This window comes from Phallusia mammillata, chromosome 2 (genome assembly GCF_965637545.1).
Source record: "Phallusia mammillata chromosome 2, kaPhaMamm4.hap1.1, whole genome shotgun sequence".
In the NCBI taxonomy this organism is placed as follows: Eukaryota; Metazoa; Chordata; class Ascidiacea; order Phlebobranchia; family Ascidiidae; genus Phallusia; species Phallusia mammillata.
This window is the reverse complement of record NC_137253.1, coordinates 15,904,360-15,921,016: the sequence shown is the minus strand read 5'-3', so window position 1 is coordinate 15,921,016 and position 16,657 is coordinate 15,904,360. Positions and strand designations below refer to the sequence as shown.

At 42.8% G+C, this 16,657-nt stretch overlaps 56 non-coding genes across 56 annotated transcripts; all 56 read left to right on the top strand.

Moving 5' to 3' along the window:
- The first annotated feature begins 43 nt into the window (after nucleotides 1-43).
- On the top strand, nucleotides 44-125 carry Trnas-aga (transfer RNA serine (anticodon AGA)). Its single transcript has one exon. It is a non-coding gene; the product is annotated as a tRNA-Ser (tRNA).
- A 226-nt stretch (nucleotides 126-351) lies between these two features.
- Trnas-aga (transfer RNA serine (anticodon AGA)) lies at nucleotides 352-433 on the top strand. Its single transcript has one exon. It is a non-coding gene; the product is annotated as a tRNA-Ser (tRNA).
- Nucleotides 434-505: 72 nt separating this feature from the next.
- On the top strand, nucleotides 506-587 carry Trnas-aga (transfer RNA serine (anticodon AGA)). The gene has a single exon. It is a non-coding gene; the product is annotated as a tRNA-Ser (tRNA).
- A 380-nt stretch (nucleotides 588-967) lies between these two features.
- On the top strand, nucleotides 968-1,049 carry Trnas-aga (transfer RNA serine (anticodon AGA)). Its single transcript has one exon. It is a non-coding gene; the product is annotated as a tRNA-Ser (tRNA).
- A 226-nt stretch (nucleotides 1,050-1,275) lies between these two features.
- On the top strand, nucleotides 1,276-1,357 carry Trnas-aga (transfer RNA serine (anticodon AGA)). The gene has a single exon. It is a non-coding gene; the product is annotated as a tRNA-Ser (tRNA).
- A 226-nt stretch (nucleotides 1,358-1,583) lies between these two features.
- On the top strand, nucleotides 1,584-1,665 carry Trnas-aga (transfer RNA serine (anticodon AGA)). Its single transcript has one exon. It is a non-coding gene; the product is annotated as a tRNA-Ser (tRNA).
- A 72-nt stretch (nucleotides 1,666-1,737) lies between these two features.
- On the top strand, nucleotides 1,738-1,819 carry Trnas-aga (transfer RNA serine (anticodon AGA)). Its single transcript has one exon. It is a non-coding gene; the product is annotated as a tRNA-Ser (tRNA).
- Nucleotides 1,820-1,891: 72 nt separating this feature from the next.
- Nucleotides 1,892-1,973, top strand: Trnas-aga (transfer RNA serine (anticodon AGA)). Its single transcript has one exon. It is a non-coding gene; the product is annotated as a tRNA-Ser (tRNA).
- A 72-nt stretch (nucleotides 1,974-2,045) lies between these two features.
- Trnas-aga (transfer RNA serine (anticodon AGA)) lies at nucleotides 2,046-2,127 on the top strand. The gene has a single exon. It is a non-coding gene; the product is annotated as a tRNA-Ser (tRNA).
- A 72-nt stretch (nucleotides 2,128-2,199) lies between these two features.
- Trnas-aga (transfer RNA serine (anticodon AGA)) lies at nucleotides 2,200-2,281 on the top strand. Its single transcript has one exon. It is a non-coding gene; the product is annotated as a tRNA-Ser (tRNA).
- Nucleotides 2,282-2,353: 72 nt separating this feature from the next.
- Nucleotides 2,354-2,435, top strand: Trnas-aga (transfer RNA serine (anticodon AGA)). The gene has a single exon. It is a non-coding gene; the product is annotated as a tRNA-Ser (tRNA).
- A 380-nt stretch (nucleotides 2,436-2,815) lies between these two features.
- Trnas-aga (transfer RNA serine (anticodon AGA)) lies at nucleotides 2,816-2,897 on the top strand. The gene has a single exon. It is a non-coding gene; the product is annotated as a tRNA-Ser (tRNA).
- A 72-nt stretch (nucleotides 2,898-2,969) lies between these two features.
- Trnas-aga (transfer RNA serine (anticodon AGA)) lies at nucleotides 2,970-3,051 on the top strand. Its single transcript has one exon. It is a non-coding gene; the product is annotated as a tRNA-Ser (tRNA).
- A 72-nt stretch (nucleotides 3,052-3,123) lies between these two features.
- Trnas-aga (transfer RNA serine (anticodon AGA)) lies at nucleotides 3,124-3,205 on the top strand. Its single transcript has one exon. It is a non-coding gene; the product is annotated as a tRNA-Ser (tRNA).
- A 72-nt stretch (nucleotides 3,206-3,277) lies between these two features.
- Nucleotides 3,278-3,359, top strand: Trnas-aga (transfer RNA serine (anticodon AGA)). Its single transcript has one exon. It is a non-coding gene; the product is annotated as a tRNA-Ser (tRNA).
- Nucleotides 3,360-3,585: 226 nt separating this feature from the next.
- Nucleotides 3,586-3,667, top strand: Trnas-aga (transfer RNA serine (anticodon AGA)). The gene has a single exon. It is a non-coding gene; the product is annotated as a tRNA-Ser (tRNA).
- A 72-nt stretch (nucleotides 3,668-3,739) lies between these two features.
- Nucleotides 3,740-3,821, top strand: Trnas-aga (transfer RNA serine (anticodon AGA)). Its single transcript has one exon. It is a non-coding gene; the product is annotated as a tRNA-Ser (tRNA).
- Nucleotides 3,822-3,893: 72 nt separating this feature from the next.
- Nucleotides 3,894-3,975, top strand: Trnas-aga (transfer RNA serine (anticodon AGA)). The gene has a single exon. It is a non-coding gene; the product is annotated as a tRNA-Ser (tRNA).
- A 380-nt stretch (nucleotides 3,976-4,355) lies between these two features.
- On the top strand, nucleotides 4,356-4,437 carry Trnas-aga (transfer RNA serine (anticodon AGA)). Its single transcript has one exon. It is a non-coding gene; the product is annotated as a tRNA-Ser (tRNA).
- A 72-nt stretch (nucleotides 4,438-4,509) lies between these two features.
- Nucleotides 4,510-4,591, top strand: Trnas-aga (transfer RNA serine (anticodon AGA)). The gene has a single exon. It is a non-coding gene; the product is annotated as a tRNA-Ser (tRNA).
- A 380-nt stretch (nucleotides 4,592-4,971) lies between these two features.
- Trnas-aga (transfer RNA serine (anticodon AGA)) lies at nucleotides 4,972-5,053 on the top strand. Its single transcript has one exon. It is a non-coding gene; the product is annotated as a tRNA-Ser (tRNA).
- A 72-nt stretch (nucleotides 5,054-5,125) lies between these two features.
- Nucleotides 5,126-5,207, top strand: Trnas-aga (transfer RNA serine (anticodon AGA)). The gene has a single exon. It is a non-coding gene; the product is annotated as a tRNA-Ser (tRNA).
- A 380-nt stretch (nucleotides 5,208-5,587) lies between these two features.
- Trnas-aga (transfer RNA serine (anticodon AGA)) lies at nucleotides 5,588-5,669 on the top strand. Its single transcript has one exon. It is a non-coding gene; the product is annotated as a tRNA-Ser (tRNA).
- Nucleotides 5,670-6,357: 688 nt separating this feature from the next.
- Trnas-aga (transfer RNA serine (anticodon AGA)) lies at nucleotides 6,358-6,439 on the top strand. The gene has a single exon. It is a non-coding gene; the product is annotated as a tRNA-Ser (tRNA).
- Nucleotides 6,440-6,818: 379 nt separating this feature from the next.
- Trnas-aga (transfer RNA serine (anticodon AGA)) lies at nucleotides 6,819-6,900 on the top strand. Its single transcript has one exon. It is a non-coding gene; the product is annotated as a tRNA-Ser (tRNA).
- A 226-nt stretch (nucleotides 6,901-7,126) lies between these two features.
- On the top strand, nucleotides 7,127-7,207 carry Trnas-aga (transfer RNA serine (anticodon AGA)). Its single transcript has one exon. It is a non-coding gene; the product is annotated as a tRNA-Ser (tRNA).
- Nucleotides 7,208-7,281: 74 nt separating this feature from the next.
- Nucleotides 7,282-7,363, top strand: Trnas-aga (transfer RNA serine (anticodon AGA)). Its single transcript has one exon. It is a non-coding gene; the product is annotated as a tRNA-Ser (tRNA).
- Nucleotides 7,364-7,589: 226 nt separating this feature from the next.
- On the top strand, nucleotides 7,590-7,671 carry Trnas-aga (transfer RNA serine (anticodon AGA)). The gene has a single exon. It is a non-coding gene; the product is annotated as a tRNA-Ser (tRNA).
- Nucleotides 7,672-7,743: 72 nt separating this feature from the next.
- On the top strand, nucleotides 7,744-7,825 carry Trnas-aga (transfer RNA serine (anticodon AGA)). The gene has a single exon. It is a non-coding gene; the product is annotated as a tRNA-Ser (tRNA).
- A 72-nt stretch (nucleotides 7,826-7,897) lies between these two features.
- Trnas-aga (transfer RNA serine (anticodon AGA)) lies at nucleotides 7,898-7,979 on the top strand. Its single transcript has one exon. It is a non-coding gene; the product is annotated as a tRNA-Ser (tRNA).
- A 380-nt stretch (nucleotides 7,980-8,359) lies between these two features.
- Nucleotides 8,360-8,441, top strand: Trnas-aga (transfer RNA serine (anticodon AGA)). The gene has a single exon. It is a non-coding gene; the product is annotated as a tRNA-Ser (tRNA).
- Nucleotides 8,442-8,513: 72 nt separating this feature from the next.
- Nucleotides 8,514-8,595, top strand: Trnas-aga (transfer RNA serine (anticodon AGA)). The gene has a single exon. It is a non-coding gene; the product is annotated as a tRNA-Ser (tRNA).
- A 72-nt stretch (nucleotides 8,596-8,667) lies between these two features.
- On the top strand, nucleotides 8,668-8,749 carry Trnas-aga (transfer RNA serine (anticodon AGA)). Its single transcript has one exon. It is a non-coding gene; the product is annotated as a tRNA-Ser (tRNA).
- A 72-nt stretch (nucleotides 8,750-8,821) lies between these two features.
- Nucleotides 8,822-8,903, top strand: Trnas-aga (transfer RNA serine (anticodon AGA)). Its single transcript has one exon. It is a non-coding gene; the product is annotated as a tRNA-Ser (tRNA).
- A 72-nt stretch (nucleotides 8,904-8,975) lies between these two features.
- Nucleotides 8,976-9,057, top strand: Trnas-aga (transfer RNA serine (anticodon AGA)). The gene has a single exon. It is a non-coding gene; the product is annotated as a tRNA-Ser (tRNA).
- A 72-nt stretch (nucleotides 9,058-9,129) lies between these two features.
- Trnas-aga (transfer RNA serine (anticodon AGA)) lies at nucleotides 9,130-9,211 on the top strand. The gene has a single exon. It is a non-coding gene; the product is annotated as a tRNA-Ser (tRNA).
- Nucleotides 9,212-10,206: 995 nt separating this feature from the next.
- Trnas-aga (transfer RNA serine (anticodon AGA)) lies at nucleotides 10,207-10,288 on the top strand. Its single transcript has one exon. It is a non-coding gene; the product is annotated as a tRNA-Ser (tRNA).
- Nucleotides 10,289-10,360: 72 nt separating this feature from the next.
- On the top strand, nucleotides 10,361-10,442 carry Trnas-aga (transfer RNA serine (anticodon AGA)). Its single transcript has one exon. It is a non-coding gene; the product is annotated as a tRNA-Ser (tRNA).
- Nucleotides 10,443-11,438: 996 nt separating this feature from the next.
- On the top strand, nucleotides 11,439-11,520 carry Trnas-aga (transfer RNA serine (anticodon AGA)). Its single transcript has one exon. It is a non-coding gene; the product is annotated as a tRNA-Ser (tRNA).
- Nucleotides 11,521-11,899: 379 nt separating this feature from the next.
- Nucleotides 11,900-11,981, top strand: Trnas-aga (transfer RNA serine (anticodon AGA)). Its single transcript has one exon. It is a non-coding gene; the product is annotated as a tRNA-Ser (tRNA).
- Nucleotides 11,982-12,207: 226 nt separating this feature from the next.
- Trnas-aga (transfer RNA serine (anticodon AGA)) lies at nucleotides 12,208-12,289 on the top strand. The gene has a single exon. It is a non-coding gene; the product is annotated as a tRNA-Ser (tRNA).
- Nucleotides 12,290-12,363: 74 nt separating this feature from the next.
- On the top strand, nucleotides 12,364-12,445 carry Trnas-aga (transfer RNA serine (anticodon AGA)). The gene has a single exon. It is a non-coding gene; the product is annotated as a tRNA-Ser (tRNA).
- A 226-nt stretch (nucleotides 12,446-12,671) lies between these two features.
- Nucleotides 12,672-12,753, top strand: Trnas-aga (transfer RNA serine (anticodon AGA)). The gene has a single exon. It is a non-coding gene; the product is annotated as a tRNA-Ser (tRNA).
- A 72-nt stretch (nucleotides 12,754-12,825) lies between these two features.
- On the top strand, nucleotides 12,826-12,907 carry Trnas-aga (transfer RNA serine (anticodon AGA)). Its single transcript has one exon. It is a non-coding gene; the product is annotated as a tRNA-Ser (tRNA).
- Nucleotides 12,908-12,979: 72 nt separating this feature from the next.
- On the top strand, nucleotides 12,980-13,061 carry Trnas-aga (transfer RNA serine (anticodon AGA)). Its single transcript has one exon. It is a non-coding gene; the product is annotated as a tRNA-Ser (tRNA).
- A 380-nt stretch (nucleotides 13,062-13,441) lies between these two features.
- On the top strand, nucleotides 13,442-13,523 carry Trnas-aga (transfer RNA serine (anticodon AGA)). Its single transcript has one exon. It is a non-coding gene; the product is annotated as a tRNA-Ser (tRNA).
- A 72-nt stretch (nucleotides 13,524-13,595) lies between these two features.
- On the top strand, nucleotides 13,596-13,677 carry Trnas-aga (transfer RNA serine (anticodon AGA)). The gene has a single exon. It is a non-coding gene; the product is annotated as a tRNA-Ser (tRNA).
- Nucleotides 13,678-13,749: 72 nt separating this feature from the next.
- Trnas-aga (transfer RNA serine (anticodon AGA)) lies at nucleotides 13,750-13,831 on the top strand. Its single transcript has one exon. It is a non-coding gene; the product is annotated as a tRNA-Ser (tRNA).
- Nucleotides 13,832-13,903: 72 nt separating this feature from the next.
- On the top strand, nucleotides 13,904-13,985 carry Trnas-aga (transfer RNA serine (anticodon AGA)). Its single transcript has one exon. It is a non-coding gene; the product is annotated as a tRNA-Ser (tRNA).
- A 72-nt stretch (nucleotides 13,986-14,057) lies between these two features.
- Trnas-aga (transfer RNA serine (anticodon AGA)) lies at nucleotides 14,058-14,139 on the top strand. Its single transcript has one exon. It is a non-coding gene; the product is annotated as a tRNA-Ser (tRNA).
- A 72-nt stretch (nucleotides 14,140-14,211) lies between these two features.
- Trnas-aga (transfer RNA serine (anticodon AGA)) lies at nucleotides 14,212-14,293 on the top strand. Its single transcript has one exon. It is a non-coding gene; the product is annotated as a tRNA-Ser (tRNA).
- A 1,149-nt stretch (nucleotides 14,294-15,442) lies between these two features.
- On the top strand, nucleotides 15,443-15,524 carry Trnas-aga (transfer RNA serine (anticodon AGA)). Its single transcript has one exon. It is a non-coding gene; the product is annotated as a tRNA-Ser (tRNA).
- A 226-nt stretch (nucleotides 15,525-15,750) lies between these two features.
- Trnas-aga (transfer RNA serine (anticodon AGA)) lies at nucleotides 15,751-15,832 on the top strand. The gene has a single exon. It is a non-coding gene; the product is annotated as a tRNA-Ser (tRNA).
- A 74-nt stretch (nucleotides 15,833-15,906) lies between these two features.
- On the top strand, nucleotides 15,907-15,988 carry Trnas-aga (transfer RNA serine (anticodon AGA)). Its single transcript has one exon. It is a non-coding gene; the product is annotated as a tRNA-Ser (tRNA).
- A 226-nt stretch (nucleotides 15,989-16,214) lies between these two features.
- On the top strand, nucleotides 16,215-16,296 carry Trnas-aga (transfer RNA serine (anticodon AGA)). Its single transcript has one exon. It is a non-coding gene; the product is annotated as a tRNA-Ser (tRNA).
- A 72-nt stretch (nucleotides 16,297-16,368) lies between these two features.
- Trnas-aga (transfer RNA serine (anticodon AGA)) lies at nucleotides 16,369-16,450 on the top strand. Its single transcript has one exon. It is a non-coding gene; the product is annotated as a tRNA-Ser (tRNA).
- Nucleotides 16,451-16,657: the final 207 nt, after the last annotated feature.

Here is a 16,657-nt window from a genome sequence, read left to right as displayed (position 1 = left end):
TATAATTTATATTTCATAATTGGGTGAAAGCGATTTCACAACAGTTGTCGTGGCCGAGTGGTTAAGGCGACAGACTAGAAATCTGTTGGGCTCTGCCCGCGCAGGTTCGAATCCTGCCGACAACGCTTAATTGTTTTGTAACATTTGTTAAGAATATAATTTTAATTTCAAAACTGGGCGAAAGCAACTTCACAACAGTTGTCGTGGCCGAGTGGTTAAGGCGACAGACTAGAAATATGTTGGGCTCTGCCCGCGCAGGTTGGAATCCTGCCGACAACGCTTAATTGTTTTGTAACATTTGTTGACAATATAATTTTAATTTCATAATTGAGTGAAAGCGATTTCACAACAGTTGTCGTGGCCGAGTGGTTAAGGCGACAGACTAGAAATCTGTTGGGCTCTGCCCGCGCAGGTTCGAATCCTGCCGACAACGCTTAATTGTTTTGTAACATTTGTTGAGAATATAATTTATATTTCATAATTGGGTGAAAGCGATTTCACAACAGTTGTCGTGGCCGAGTGGTTAAGGCGACAGACTAGAAATCTGTTGGGCTCTGCCCGCGCAGGTTCGAATCCTGCCGACAACGCTTAAATGTTTTGCAAAATTTGTTGACAATATAATTTTAATTTCAAAACTGGGCGAAAGCAACGTCACAACAGTTGTCGTGGCCGAGTGGTTAAGGCGACAGACTAGAAATCTGTTGGGCTCTGCCCGCGCAGGTTGGAATCCTGCCGACAACGCTTAATTGTTTTGTAACATTTGTTAAGAATATAATTTTAATTTCATAATTGGGCGAAAGCAACTTCACAACAGTTGTCGTGGCCGAGTGGTTAAGGCGACAGACTAGAAATTTGTTGGGCTCTGCCCGCGCAGGTTCGAATCCTGCCGACAACGCTTAATTGTTTTGTAACATTTGTTGAGAATATAATTTTAATTTCATAATTGGGTGAAAGCGATTTCACAACAGTTGTCGTGGCCGAGTGGTTAAGGCGACAGACTAGAAATCTGTTGGGCTCTGCCCGCGCAGGTTCGAATCCTGCCGACAACGCTTAATTGTTTTGTAACATTTGTTGAGAATATAATTTTAATTTCATAATTGGGTGAAAGCGATTTCACAACAGTTGTCATGGCCGAGTGGTTAAGGCGACAGACTAGAAATCTGTTGGGCTCTGCCCGCGCAGGTTCGAATCCTGCCGACAACGCTTAATTGTTTTGTAACATTTGTTGAGAATATAATTTTAATTTCATAATTGGGTGAAAGCGATTTCACAACAGTTGTCGTGGCCGAGTGGTTAAGGCGACAGACTAGAAATCTGTTGGGCTCTGCCCGCGCAGGTTCGAATCCTGCCGACAACGCTTAATTGTTTTGTAACATTTGTTAAGAATATAATTTTAATTTCATAATTGGGCGAAAGCAACTTCACAACAGTTGTCGTGGCCGAGTGGTTAAGGCGACAGACTAGAAATTTGTTGGGCTCTGCCCGCGCAGGTTCGAATCCTGCCGACAACGCTTAATTGTTTTGTAACATTTGTTGAGAATATAATTTTAATTTCATAATTGGGTGAAAGCGATTTCACAACAGTTGTCGTGGCCGAGTGGTTAAGGCGACAGACTAGAAATCTGTTGGGCTCTGCCCGCGCAGGTTCGAATCCTGCCGACAACGCTTAATTGTTTTGTAACATTTGTTGAGAATATAATTTTAATTTCATAATTGGGTGAAAGCGATTTCACAACAGTTGTCGTGGCCGAGTGGTTAAGGCGACAGACTAGAAATCTGTTGGGCTCTGCCCGCGCAGGTTCGAATCCTGCCGACAACGCTTAATTGTTTTGTAACATTTGTTGAGAATATAATTTATATTTCATAATTGGGTGAAAGCGTTTTCACAACAGTTGTCGTGGCCGAGTGGTTAAGGCGACAGACTAGAAATCTGTTGGGCTCTGCCCGCGCAGGTTCGAATCCTGCCGACAACGCTTAAATGTTTTGCAAAATTTGTTGACAATATAATTTTAATTTCATAATTGAGTGTAAGCGATTTCACAACAGTTGTCGTGGCCGAGTGGTTAAGGCGACAGACTAGAAATCTGTTGGGCTCTGCCCGCGCAGGTTCGAATCCTGCCGACAACGCTTAATTGTTTTGTAACATTTGTTAAGAATATAATTTTAATTTCATAATTGGGCGAAAGCAACTTCACAACAGTTGTCGTGGCCGAGTGGTTAAGGCGACAGACTAGAAATCTGTTGGGCTCTGCCCGCGCAGGTTCGAATCCTGCCGACAACGCTTAATTGTTTTGTAACATTTGTTGAGAATATAATTTTAATTTCATAATTGGGTGAAAGCGATTTCACAACAGTTGTCGTGGCCGAGTGGTTAAGGCGACAGACTAGAAATCTGTTGGGCTCTGCCCGCGCAGGTTCGAATCCTGCCGACAACGCTTAATTGTTTTGTAACATTTGTTAAGAATATAATTTTAATTTCATAATTGGGCGAAAGCAACTTCACAACAGTTGTCGTGGCCGAGTGGTTAAGGCGACAGACTAGAAATTTGTTGGGCTCTGCCCGCGCAGGTTCGAATCCTGCCGACAACGCTTAATTGTTTTGTAACATTTGTTAAGAATATAATTTTAATTTCATAATTGGGCGAAAGCCACTTCACAACAGTTGTCGTGGCCGAGTGGTTAAGGCGACAGACTAGAAATTTGTTGGGCTCTGCCCGCGCAGGTTCGAATCCTGCCGACAACGCTTAATTGTTTTGTAACATTTGTTGAGAATATAATTTTAATTTCATAATTGGGTGAAAGCGATTTCACAACAGTTGTCGTGGCCGAGTGGTTAAGGCGACAGACTAGAAATCTGTTGGGCTCTGCCCGCGCAGGTTCGAATCCTGCCGACAACGCTTAATTGTTTTGTAACATTTGTTGAGAATATAATTTTAATTTCATAATTGGGTGAAAGCGATTTCACAACAGTTGTCGTGGCCGAGTGGTTAAGGCGACAGACTAGAAATCTGTTGGGCTCTGCCCGCGCAGGTTCGAATCCTGCCGACAACGCTTAATTGTTTTGTAACATTTGTTGAGAATATAATTTATATTTCATAATTGGGTGAAAGCGTTTTCACAACAGTTGTCGTGGCCGAGTGGTTAAGGCGACAGACTAGAAATCTGTTGGGCTCTGCCCGCGCAGGTTCGAATCCTGCCGACAACGCTTAAATGTTTTGCAAAATTTGTTGACAATATAATTTTAATTTCATAATTGAGTGTAAGCGATTTCACAACAGTTGTCGTGGCCGAGTGGTTAAGGCGACAGACTAGAAATCTGTTGGGCTCTGCCCGCGCAGGTTCGAATCCTGCCGACAACGCTTAATTGTTTTGTAACATTTGTTAAGAATATAATTTTAATTTCATAATTGGGCGAAAGCAACTTCACAACAGTTGTCGTGGCCGAGTGGTTAAGGCGACAGACTAGAAATCTGTTGGGCTCTGCCCGCGCAGGTTCGAATCCCGCCGACAACGCTTAATTGTTTTGTAACATTTGTTAAGAATATAATTTTAATTTCAAAGCTGGGCGAAAGCAACTTCACAACAGTTGTCGTGGCCGAGTGGTTAAGGCGACAGACTAGAAATCTGTTGGGCTCTGCCCGCGCAGGTTCGAATCCTGCCGACAACGCTTAATTGTTTTGTAACATTTGTTGAGAATATAATTTTAATTTCATAATTGGGTGAAAGCGATTTCACAACAGTTGTCGTGGCCGAGTGGTTAAGGCGACAGACTAGAAATCTGTTGGGCTCTGCCCGCGCAGGTTCGAATCCTGCCGACAACGCTTAAATGTTTTGCAAAATTTGTTGACAATATAATTTTAATTTCTGAACTGGGCGAAAGCGATTTCACAACAGTTGTCGTGGCCGAGTGGTTAAGGCGACAGACTAGAAATCTGTTGGGCTCTGCCCGCGCAGGTTCGAATCCTGCCGACAACGCGTAACTGTTTTGTAACATTTGCTAAGAATATAATTTATATTTCATAATTGGGTGAAAGCGATTTCACAACAGTTGTCGTGGCCGAGTGGTTAAGGCGACAGACTAGAAATCTGTTGGGCTCTGCCCGCGCAGGTTAGAATCCTGCCGACAACGCTTAATTGTTTTGTAACATTTGTTAAGAATATAATTTTAATTTCAAAACTGGGCGAAAGCAACTTCACAACAGTTGTCGTGGCCGAGTGGTTAAGGCGACAGACTAGAAATATGTTGGGCTCTGCCCGCGCAGGTTGGAATCCTGCCGACAACGCTTAATTGTTTTGTAACATTTGTTGACAATATAATTTTAATTTCATAATTGAGTGAAAGCGATTTCACAACAGTTGTCGTGGCCGAGTGGTTAAGGCGACAGACTAGAAATCTGTTGGGCTCTGCCCGCGCAGGTTCGAATCCTGCCGACAACGCTTAAATGTTTTGTAACATTTGTTGAGAATATAATTTATATTTCATAATTGGGTGAAAGCGATTTCACAACAGTTGTCGTGGCCGAGTGGTTAAGGCGACAGACTAGAAATCTGTTGGGCTCTGCCCGCGCAGGTTCGAATCCTGCCGACAACGCTTAAATGTTTTGCAAAATTTGTTGACAATATAATTTTAATTTCAAAACTGGGCGAAAGCAACGTCACAACAGTTGTCGTGGCCGAGTGGTTAAGGCGACAGACTAGAAATCTGTTGGGCTCTGCCCGCGCAGGTTGGAATCCTGCCGACAACGCTTAATTGTTTTGTAACATTTGTTAAGAATATAATTTTAATTTCATAATTGGGCGAAAGCAACTTCACAACAGTTGTCGTGGCCGAGTGGTTAAGGCGACAGACTAGAAATTTGTTGGGCTCTGCCCGCGCAGGTTCGAATCCTGCCGACAACGCTTAATTGTTTTGTAACATTTGTTGAGAATATAATTTTAATTTCATAATTGGGTGAAAGCGATTTCACAACAGTTGTCGTGGCCGAGTGGTTAAGGCGACAGACTAGAAATCTGTTGGGCTCTGCCCGCGCAGGTTCGAATCCTGCCGACAACGCTTAATTGTTTTGTAACATTTGTTGAGAATATAATTTTAATTTCATAATTGGGTGAAAGCGATTTCACAACAGTTGTCGTGGCCGAGTGGTTAAGGCGACAGACTAGAAATCTGTTGGGCTCTGCCCGCGCAGGTTCGAATCCTGCCGACAACGCTTAACTGTTTTGTAACATTTGCTAAGAATATAATTTATATTTCATAATTGGGTGAAAGCGATTTCACAACAGTTGTCGTGGCCGAGTGGTTAAGGCGACAGACTAGAAATCTGTTGGGCTCTGCCCGCGCAGGTTGGAATCCTGCCGACAACGCTTAAATGTTTTGTAACATTTGCTAAGAATATATTTGATATTTCATAATTGGGTGAAAGCGATTTCACAACAGTTGTCGTGGCCGAGTGGTTAAGGCGACAGACTAGAAATCTGTTGGGCTCTGCCCGCGCAGTTTCGAATCCTGCCGACAACGCTTAAATGTTTTGCAAAATTTGTTGACAATATAATTTTAATTTCAAAACTGGGCGAAAGCAACTTCACAACAGTTGTCGTGGCCGAGTGGTTAAGGCGACAGACTAGAAATCTGTTGGGCTCTGCCCGCGCAGGTTCGAATCCTGCCGACAACGCTTAAATGTTTTGCAAAATTTGTTGACAATATAATTTTAATTTCAAAACTGGGCGAAAGCAACTTCACAACAGTTGTCGTGGCCGAGTGGTTAAGGGGACAGACTAGAAATCTGTTGGGCTCCGCCCGCGCATGTTCGAATCCTGCCGACAACGCTTAAATGTTTTGTAAAATTTGTTGACAATATAATTTATATTTCATAATTGAGTGAAAGCGATTTCACAACAGTTGTCGTGGCCGAGTGGTTAAGGCGACAGACTAGAAATCTGCTGGGCTCTGCCCGCGCAGGTTCGAATCCTGCCGACAACGCTTAAATGTTTTGTAACATTTGTTAAGAATATAATTTTAATTTCATAATTGGGCGAAAGCAACTTCACAACAGTTGTCGTGGCCGAGTGGTTAAGGCGACAGACTAGAAATCTGTTGGGCTCTGCCCGCGCAGGTTCGAATCCTGTCTACAACGCTTAATTGTTTTGTAACATTTGTTAAGAATATAATTTTAATTTCATAATTGGGCGAAAGCAACTTCACAACAGTTGTCGTGGCCGAGTGGTTAAGGCGACAGACTAGAAATCTGTTGGGCTCTGCCCGCGTAGGTTCGAATCCTGCCGACAACGCTGAATTGTTTTGTAAAATTTGTTAAGAATATAATTTATATTTCATAATTGGGTGAAAGCGATTTTACAACAGTTGTCGTGGCCGAGTGGTTAAGGCGACAGACTAGAAATCTGTTGGGCTCTGCCCGCGCAGGTTCGAATCCTGCCGACAACTCTTAAATGTTTTGCAAAATTTGTTGACAATATAATTTTAATTTCATAATTGGGTAAAAGCGATTTCACAACAGTTGTCGTGGCCGAGTGGTTAAGGCGACAGACTAGAAATCTGTTGGGCTTGCCCGCGCAGGTTAGAATCCTGCCGACAACGCTTAATTGTTTTGTAACATTTCTTAAGAATATAATTTATATTTCATAATTGGGTGAAAGCGATTTTCCAACAGTTGTCGTGGCCGAGTGGTTAAGGCGACAGACTAGAAATCTGTTGGGCTCTGCCCGCGCAAGTTCGAATCCTGCCGACAACGCTTAAATGTTTTGCAAAATTTGTTGACAATATAATTTTAATTTCAGAACTGGGCGAAAGCGATTTCACAACAGTTGTCGTGGCCGAGTGGTTAAGGCGACAGACTAGAAATCTGTTGGGCTCTGCCCGCGCAGGTTCGAATCCTGCCGACAACGCTTAATTGTTTTGCAAAATTTGTTGACAATATAATTTTAATTTCATAATTGGGTGAAAGCGATTTTACAACAGTTGTCGTGGCCGAGTGGTTAAGGCGACAGACTAGAAATCTGTTGGGCTCTGCCCGCGCAGGTTAGAATCCTGCCGACAACGCTTAAATGTTTTGCAAAATTTGTTGACAATATAATTTTAATTTCAGAACTGGGCGAAAGCGATTTCACAACAGTTGTCGTGGCCGAGTGGTTAAGGCGACAGACTAGAAATCTGTTGGGCTTGCCCGCGCAGGTTCGAATCCTGCCGACAACGCTTAATTGTTTTGTAACATTTGTTATAAGAATATAATTTTAATTTCAGAACTGGGCGAAAGCGATTTCACAACAGTTGTCGTGGCCGAGTGGTTAAGGCGACAGACTAGAAATCTGTTGGGCTCTGCCCGCGCAGGTTCGAATCCTGCCGACAACGCTTAAATGTTTTGTAACATTTGTTGAGAATATAATTTTAATTTCATAATTGAGTGAAAGCGATTTCACAACAGTTGTCGTGGCCGAGTGGTTAAGGCGACAGACTAGAAATCTGTTGAGCTCTGCCCGCGCAGGTTCGAATCCTGCCGACAACGCTTAACTGTTTTGTAACATTTGCTAAGAATATAATTTATATTTCATAATTGGGTGAAAGCGATTTCACAACTGTTGTCGTGGCCGAGTGGTTAAGGCGACAGACTAGAAATCTGTTGGGCTCTGCCCGCGCAGGTTCGAATCCTGCCGACAACGCTTAATTGTTTTGTAACATTTGTTAAGAATATAATTTTAATTTCAAAGCTGGGCGAAAGCAACTTCACAACAGTTGTCGTGGCCGAGTGGTTAAGGCGACAGACTAGAAATCTGTTGGGCTCTGCCCGCGCAGGTTCGAATCCTGCCGACAACGCTTAATTGTTTTGTAACATTTGTTGACAATATAATTTTAATTTCATAATTGAGTGAAAGCGATTTCACAACAGTTGTCGTGGCCGAGTGGTTAAGGCGACAGACTAGAAATCTGTTGGGCTCTGCCCGCGCAGGTTCGAATCCTGCCGACAACGCTTAAATGTTTTGCAAAATTTGTTGACAATATAATTTTAATTTCAAAACTGGGCGAAAGCAACGTCACAACAGTTGTCGTGGCCGAGTGGTTAAGGCGACAGACTAGAAATCTGTTGGGCTCTGCCCGCGCAGGTTGGAATCCTGCCGACAACGCTTAATTGTTTTGTAACATTTGTTAAGAATATAATTTTAATTTCATAATTGGGCGAAAGCAACTTCACAACAGTTGTCGTGGCCGAGTGGTTAAGGCGACAGACTAGAAATTTGTTGGGCTCTGCCCGCGCAGGTTCGAATCCTGCCGACAACGCTTAATTGTTTTGTAACATTTGTTGAGAATATAATTTTAATTTCATAATTGGGTGAAAGCGATTTCACAACAGTTGTCGTGGCCGAGTGGTTAAGGCGACAGACTAGAAATCTGTTGGGCTCTGCCCGCGCAGGTTCGAATCCTGCCGACAACGCTTAATTGTTTTGTAACATTTGTTGAGAATATAATTTTAATTTCATAATTGGGTGAAAGCGATTTCACAACAGTTGTCGTGGCCGAGTGGTTAAGGCGACAGACTAGAAATCTGTTGGGCTCTGCCCGCGCAGGTTCGAATCCTGCCGACAACGCTTAATTGTTTTGTAACATTTGTTGAGAATATAATTTATATTTCATAATTGGGTGAAAGCGTTTTCACAACAGTTGTCGTGGCCGAGTGGTTAAGGCGACAGACTAGAAATCTGTTGGGCTCTGCCCGCGCAGGTTCGAATCCTGCCGACAACGCTTAAATGTTTTGCAAAATTTGTTGACAATATAATTTTAATTTCATAATTGAGTGTAAGCGATTTCACAACAGTTGTCGTGGCCGAGTGGTTAAGGCGACAGACTAGAAATCTGTTGGGCTCTGCCCGCGCAGGTTCGAATCCTGCCGACAACGCTTAACTGTTTTGTAACATTTGCTAAGAATATAATTTATATTTCATAATTGGGTGAAAGCGATTTCACAACAGTTGTCGTGGCCGAGTGGTTAAGGCGACAGACTAGAAATCTGTTGGGCTCTGCCCGCGCAGGTTCGAATCCTGCCGACAACGCTTAAATGTTTTGCAAAATTTGTTGACAATATAATTTTAATTTCAAAACTGGGCGAAAGCAACTTCACAACAGTTGTCGTGGCCGAGTGGTTAAGGCGACAGACTAGAAATCTGTTGGGCTCTGCCCGCGCAGGTTCGAATCCTGCCGACAACGCTTAAATGTTTTGCAAAATTTGTTGACAATATAATTTTAATTTCAAAACTGGGCGAAAGCAACTTCACAACAGTTGTCGTGGCCGAGTGGTTAAGGGGACAGACTAGAAATCTGTTGGGCTCCGCCCGCGCAGGTTCGAATCCTGCCGACAACGCTTAAATGTTTTGTAAAATTTGTTGACAATATAATTTATATTTCATAATTGAGTGAAAGCGATTTCACAACAGTTGTCGTGGCCGAGTGGTTAAGGCGACAGACTAGAAATGTGCTGGGCTCTGCCCGCGCAGGTTCGAATCCTGCCGACAACGCTTAATTGTTTTGTAACATTTGTTAAGAATATAATTTTAATTTCATAATTGGGCGAAAGCAACTTCACAACAGTTGTCGTGGCCGAGTGGTTAAGGCGACAGACTAGAAATCTGTTGGGCTCTGCCCGCGCAGGTTCGAATCCTGTCTACAACGCTTAATTGTTTTGTAACATTTGTTAAGAATATAATTTTAATTTCATAATTGGGCGAAAGCAACTTCACAACAGTTGTCGTGGCCGAGTGGTTAAGGCGACAGACTAGAAATCTGTTGGGCTCTGCCCGCGTAGGTTCGAATCCTGCCGACAACGCTGAATTGTTTTGTAAAATTTGTTAAGAATATAATTTATATTTCATAATTGGGTGAAAGCGATTTTACAACAGTTGTCGTGGCCGAGTGGTTAAGGCGACAGACTAGAAATCTGTTGGGCTCTGCCCGCGCAGGTTAGAATCCTGCCGACAACGCTTAAATGTTTTGCAAAATTTGTTGACAATATAATTTTAATTTCAGAACTGGGCGAAAGCAACTTCACAACAGTTGTCGTGGCCGAGTGGTTAAGGCGACAGACTAGAAATCTGTTGGGCTTGCCCGCGCAGGTTAGAATCCTGCCGACAACGCTTAATTGTTTTGTAACATTTCTTAAGAATATAATTTATATTTCATAATTGGGTGAAAGCGATTTTCCAACAGTTGTCGTGGCCGAGTGGTTAAGGCGACAGACTAGAAATCTGTTGGGCTCTGCCCGCGCAGGTTCGAATCCTGCCGACAACGCTTAACTGTTTTGTAACATTTGCTAAGAATATAATTTATATTTCATAATTGGGTGAAAGCGATTTCACAACAGTTGTCGTGGCCGAGTGGTTAAGGCGACAGACTAGAAATCTGTTGGGCTCTGCCCGCGCAGGTTCGAATCCTGCCGACAACGCTTAAATGTTTTGTAACATTTGCTAAGAATATATTTGATATTTCATAATTGGGTGAAAGCGATTTCACAACAGTTGTCGTGGCCGAGTGGTTAAGGCGACAGACTAGAAATCTGTTGGGCTCTGCCCGCGCAGTTTCGAATCCTGCCGACAACGCTTAAATGTTTTGCAAAATTTGTTGACAATATAATTTTAATTTCAAAACTGGGCGAAAGCAACTTCACAACAGTTGTCGTGGCCGAGTGGTTAAGGCGACAGACTAGAAATCTGTTGGGCTCTGCCCGCGCAGGTTAGAATCCTGCCGACAACGCTTAAATGTTTTGCAAAATTTGTTGACAATATAATTTTAATTTCAAAACTGGGCGAAAGCAACTTCACAACAGTTGTCGTGGCCGAGTGGTTAAGGGGACAGACTAGAAATCTGTTGGGCTCCGCCCGCACAGGTTCGAATCCTGCCGACAACGCTTAAATGTTTTGTAAAATTTGTTGACAATATAATTTATATTTCATAATTGAGTGAAAGCGATTTCACAACAGTTGTCGTGGCCGAGTGGTTAAGGCGACAGACTAGAAATCTCCTGGGCTCTGCCCGCGCAGGTTCGAATCCTGCCGACAACGCTTAAATGTTTTGTAACATTTGTTAAGAATATAATTTTAATTTCATAATTGGGCGAAAGCAACTTCACAACAGTTGTCGTGGCCGAGTGGTTAAGGCGACAGACTAGAAATCTGTTGGGCTCTGCCCGCGCAGGTTCGAATCCTGTCTACAACGCTTAATTGTTTTGTAACATTTGTTAAGAATATAATTTTAATTTCATAATTGGGCGAAAGCAACTTCACAACAGTTGTCGTGGCCGAGTGGTTAAGGCGACAGACTAGAAATCTGTTGGGCTCTGCCCGCGTAGGTTCGAATCCTGCCGACAACGCTGAATTGTTTTGTAAAATTTGTTAAGAATATAATTTATATTTCATAATTGGGTGAAAGCGATTTTACAACAGTTGTCGTGGCCGAGTGGTTAAGGCGACAGACTAGAAATCTGTTGGGCTCTGCCCGCGCAGGTTCGAATCCTGCCGACAACTCTTAAATGTTTTGCAAAATTTGTTGACAATATAATTTTAATTTCATAATTGGGTAAAAGCGATTTCACAACAGTTGTCGTGGCCGAGTGGTTAAGGCGACAGACTAGAAATCTGTTGGGCTTGCCCGCGCAGGTTAGAATCCTGCCGACAACGCTTAATTGTTTTGTAACATTTCTTAAGAATATAATTTATATTTCATAATTGGGTGAAAGCGATTTTCCAACAGTTGTCGTGGCCGAGTGGTTAAGGCGACAGACTAGAAATCTGTTGGGCTCTGCCCGCGCAAGTTCGAATCCTGCCGACAACGCTTAAATGTTTTGCAAAATTTGTTGACAATATAATTTTAATTTCAGAACTGGGCGAAAGCGATTTCACAACAGTTGTCGTGGCCGAGTGGTTAAGGCGACAGACTAGAAATCTGTTGGGCTCTGCCCGCGCAGGTTCGAATCCTGCCGACAACGCTTAATTGTTTTGCAAAATTTGTTGACAATATAATTTTAATTTCATAATTGGGTGAAAGCGATTTTACAACAGTTGTCGTGGCCGAGTGGTTAAGGCGACAGACTAGAAATCTGTTGGGCTCTGCCCGCGCAGGTTAGAATCCTGCCGACAACGCTTAAATGTTTTGCAAAATTTGTTGACAATATAATTTTAATTTCAGAACTGGGCGAAAGCGATTTCACAACAGTTGTCGTGGCCGAGTGGTTAAGGCGACAGACTAGAAATCTGTTGGGCTCTGCCCGCGCAGGTTCGAATCCTGCCGACAACGCTTAATTGTTTTGTAACATTTGTTATAAGAATATAATTTTAATTTCAGAACTGGGCGAAAGCGATTTCACAACAGTTGTCGTGGCCGAGTGGTTAAGGCGACAGACTAGAAATCTGTTGGGCTCTGCCCGCGCAGGTTCGAATCCTGCCGACAACGCTTAAATGTTTTGTAACATTTGTTGAGAATATAATTTTAATTTCATAATTGAGTGAAAGCGATTTCACAACAGTTGTCGTGGCCGAGTGGTTAAGGCGACAGACTAGAAATCTGTTGAGCTCTGCCCGCGCAGGTTCGAATCCTGCCGACAACGCTTAACTGTTTTGTAACATTTGCTAAGAATATAATTTATATTTCATAATTGGGTGAAAGCGATTTCACAACTGTTGTCGTGGCCGAGTGGTTAAGGCGACAGACTAGAAATCTGTTGGGCTCTGCCCGCGCAGGTTCGAATCCTGCCGACAACGCTTAATTGTTTTGTAACATTTGTTAAGAATATAATTTTAATTTCAAAGCTGGGCGAAAGCAACTTCACAACAGTTGTCGTGGCCGAGTGGTTAAGGCGACAGACTAGAAATCTGTTGGGCTCTGCCCGCGCAGGTTCGAATCCTGCCGACAACGCTTAATTGTTTTGTAACATTTGTTGACAATATAATTTTAATTTCATAATTGAGTGAAAGCGATTTCACAACAGTTGTCGTGGCCGAGTGGTTAAGGCGACAGACTAGAAATCTGTTGGGCTCTGCCCGCGCAGGTTCGAATCCTGCCGACAACGCTTAAATGTTTTGCAAAATTTGTTGACAATATAATTTTAATTTCAAAACTGGGCGAAAGCAACGTCACAACAGTTGTCGTGGCCGAGTGGTTAAGGCGACAGACTAGAAATCTGTTGGGCTCTGCCCGCGCAGGTTGGAATCCTGCCGACAACGCTTAATTGTTTTGTAACATTTGTTAAGAATATAATTTTAATTTCATAATTGGGCGAAAGCAACTTCACAACAGTTGTCGTGGCCGAGTGGTTAAGGCGACAGACTAGAAATTTGTTGGGCTCTGCCCGCGCAGGTTCGAATCCTGCCGACAACGCTTAATTGTTTTGTAACATTTGTTGAGAATATAATTTTAATTTCATAATTGGGTGAAAGCGATTTCACAACAGTTGTCGTGGCCGAGTGGTTAAGGCGACAGACTAGAAATCTGTTGGGCTCTGCCCGCGCAGGTTCGAATCCTGCCGACAACGCTTAATTGTTTTGTAACATTTGTTGAGAATATAATTTTAATTTCATAATTGGGTGAAAGCGATTTCACAACAGTTGTCGTGGCCGAGTGGTTAAGGCGACAGACTAGAAATCTGTTGGGCTCTGCCCGCGCAGGTTCGAATCCTGCCGACAACGCTTAATTGTTTTGTAACATTTGTTGAGAATATAATTTATATTTCATAATTGGGTGAAAGCGTTTTCACAACAGTTGTCGTGGCCGAGTGGTTAAGGCGACAGACTAGAAATCTGTTGGGCTCTGCCCGCGCAGGTTCGAATCCTGCCGACAACGCTTAAATGTTTTGCAAAATTTGTTGACAATATAATTTTAATTTCATAATTGAGTGTAAGCGATTTCACAACAGTTGTCGTGGCCGAGTGGTTAAGGCGACAGACTAGAAATCTGTTGGGCTCTGCCCGCGCAGGTTCGAATCCTGCCGACAACGCTTAACTGTTTTGTAACATTTGCTAAGAATATAATTTATATTTCATAATTGGGTGAAAGCGATTTCACAACAGTTGTCGTGGCCGAGTGGTTAAGGCGACAGACTAGAAATCTGTTGGGCTCTGCCCGCGCAGGTTCGAATCCTGCCGACAACGCTTAAATGTTTTGCAAAATTTGTTGACAATATAATTTTAATTTCAAAACTGGGCGAAAGCAACTTCACAACAGTTGTCGTGGCCGAGTGGTTAAGGCGACAGACTAGAAATCTGTTGGGCTCTGCCCGCGCAGGTTCGAATCCTGCCGACAACGCTTAAATGTTTTGCAAAATTTGTTGACAATATAATTTTAATTTCAAAACTGGGCGAAAGCAACTTCACAACAGTTGTCGTGGCCGAGTGGTTAAGGGGACAGACTAGAAATCTGTTGGGCTCCGCCCGCGCAGGTTCGAATCCTGCCGACAACGCTTAAATGTTTTGTAAAATTTGTTGACAATATAATTTATATTTCATAATTGAGTGAAAGCGATTTCACAACAGTTGTCGTGGCCGAGTGGTTAAGGCGACAGACTAGAAATGTGCTGGGCTCTGCCCGCGCAGGTTCGAATCCTGCCGACAACGCTTAATTGTTTTGTAACATTTGTTAAGAATATAATTTTAATTTCATAATTGGGCGAAAGCAACTTCACAACAGTTGTCGTGGCCGAGTGGTTAAGGCGACAGACTAGAAATCTGTTGGGCTCTGCCCGCGCAGGTTCGAATCCTGTCTACAACGCTTAATTGTTTTGTAACATTTGTTAAGAATATAATTTTAATTTCATAATTGGGCGAAAGCAACTTCACAACAGTTGTCGTGGCCGAGTGGTTAAGGCGACAGACTAGAAATCTGTTGGGCTCTGCCCGCGTAGGTTCGAATCCTGCCGACAACGCTGAATTGTTTTGTAAAATTTGTTAAGAATATAATTTATATTTCATAATTGGGTGAAAGCGATTTTACAACAGTTGTCGTGGCCGAGTGGTTAAGGCGACAGACTAGAAATCTGTTGGGCTCTGCCCGCGCAGGTTAGAATCCTGCCGACAACTCTTAAATGTTTTGCAAAATTTGTTGACAATATAATTTTAATTTCATAATTGGGTAAAAGCGATTTCACAACAGTTGTCGTGGCCGAGTGGTTAAGGCGACAGACTAGAAATCTGTTGGGCTTGCCCGCGCAGGTTAGAATCCTGCCGACAACGCTTAATTGTTTTGTAACATTTCTTAAGAATATAATTTATATTTCATAATTGGGTGAAAGCGATTTTCCAACAGTTGTCGTGGCCGAGTGGTTAAGGCGACAGACTAGAAATCTGTTGGGCTCTGCCCGCGCAAGTTCGAATCCTGCCGACAACGCTTAAATGTTTTGCAAAATTTGTTGACAATATAATTTTAATTTCAGAACTGGGCGAAAGCGATTTCACAACAGTTGTCGTGGCCGAGTGGTTAAGGCGACAGACTAGAAATCTGTTGGGCTCTGCCCGCGCAGGTTCGAATCCTGCCGACAACGCTTAATTGTTTTGCAAAATTTGTTGACAATATAATTTTAATTTAATAATTGGGTGAAAGCGATTTTACAACAGTTGTCGTGGCCGAGTGGTTAAGGCGACAGACTAGAAATCTGTTGGGCTCTGCCCGCGCAGGTTAGAATCCTGCCGACAACGCTTAAATGTTTTGCAAAATTTGTTGACAATATAATTTTAATTTCAGAACTGGGCGAAAGCAACTTCACAACAGTTGTCGTGGCCGAGTGGTTAAGGCGACAGACTAGAAATCTGTTGGGCTCTGCCCGCGCAGGTTCGAATCCTGCCGACAACGCTTAATTGTTTTGTAACATTTGTTATAAGAATATAATTTTAATTTCAGAACTGGGCGAAAGCGATTTCACAACAGTTGTCGTGGCCGAGTGGTTAAGGCGACAGACTAGAAATCTGTTGGGCTCTGCCCGCGCAGGTTCGAATCCTGCCGACAACGCTTAAATGTTTTGTAACATTTGTTGACAATATAATTTTAATTTCATAATTGAGTGAAAGCGATTTCACAACAGTTGTCGTGGCCGAGTGGTTAAGGCGACAGACTAGAAATCTGTTGAGCTCTGCCCGCGCAGGTTCGAATCCTGCCGACAACGCTTAATTGTTTTGTAACATTTGCTAAGAATATAATTTATATTTCATAATTGGGTGAAAGCGATTTCACAACTGTTGTCGTGGCCGAGTGGTTAAGGCGACAGACTAGAAATCTGTTGGGCTCTGCCCGCGCAGGTTCGAATCCTGCCGACAACGCTTAATTGTTTTGTAACATTTGTTAAGAATATAATTTTAATTTCAAAGCTGGGCGAAAGCAACTTCACAACAGTTGTCGTGGCCGAGTGGTTAAGGCGACAGACTAGAAATCTGTTGGGCTCTGCCCGCGCAGGTTCGAATCCTGCCGACAACGCTTAAATGTTTTGCAAAATTTGTTGAGAATATAATTTTAATTTCAGAACTGGGCGAAAGCAACTTCACAACAGTTGTCGTGGTCGAGTGGTTAAAGAATAAGACCATGAGTGTTAGTTTTAATCCGTGCGGCCATCAGCGGTTTAGCTTTTTTTCACTGTCATTTGCGTTTTTTTCCGAAAACGCGGATGTACCGTAAATCTTTAAT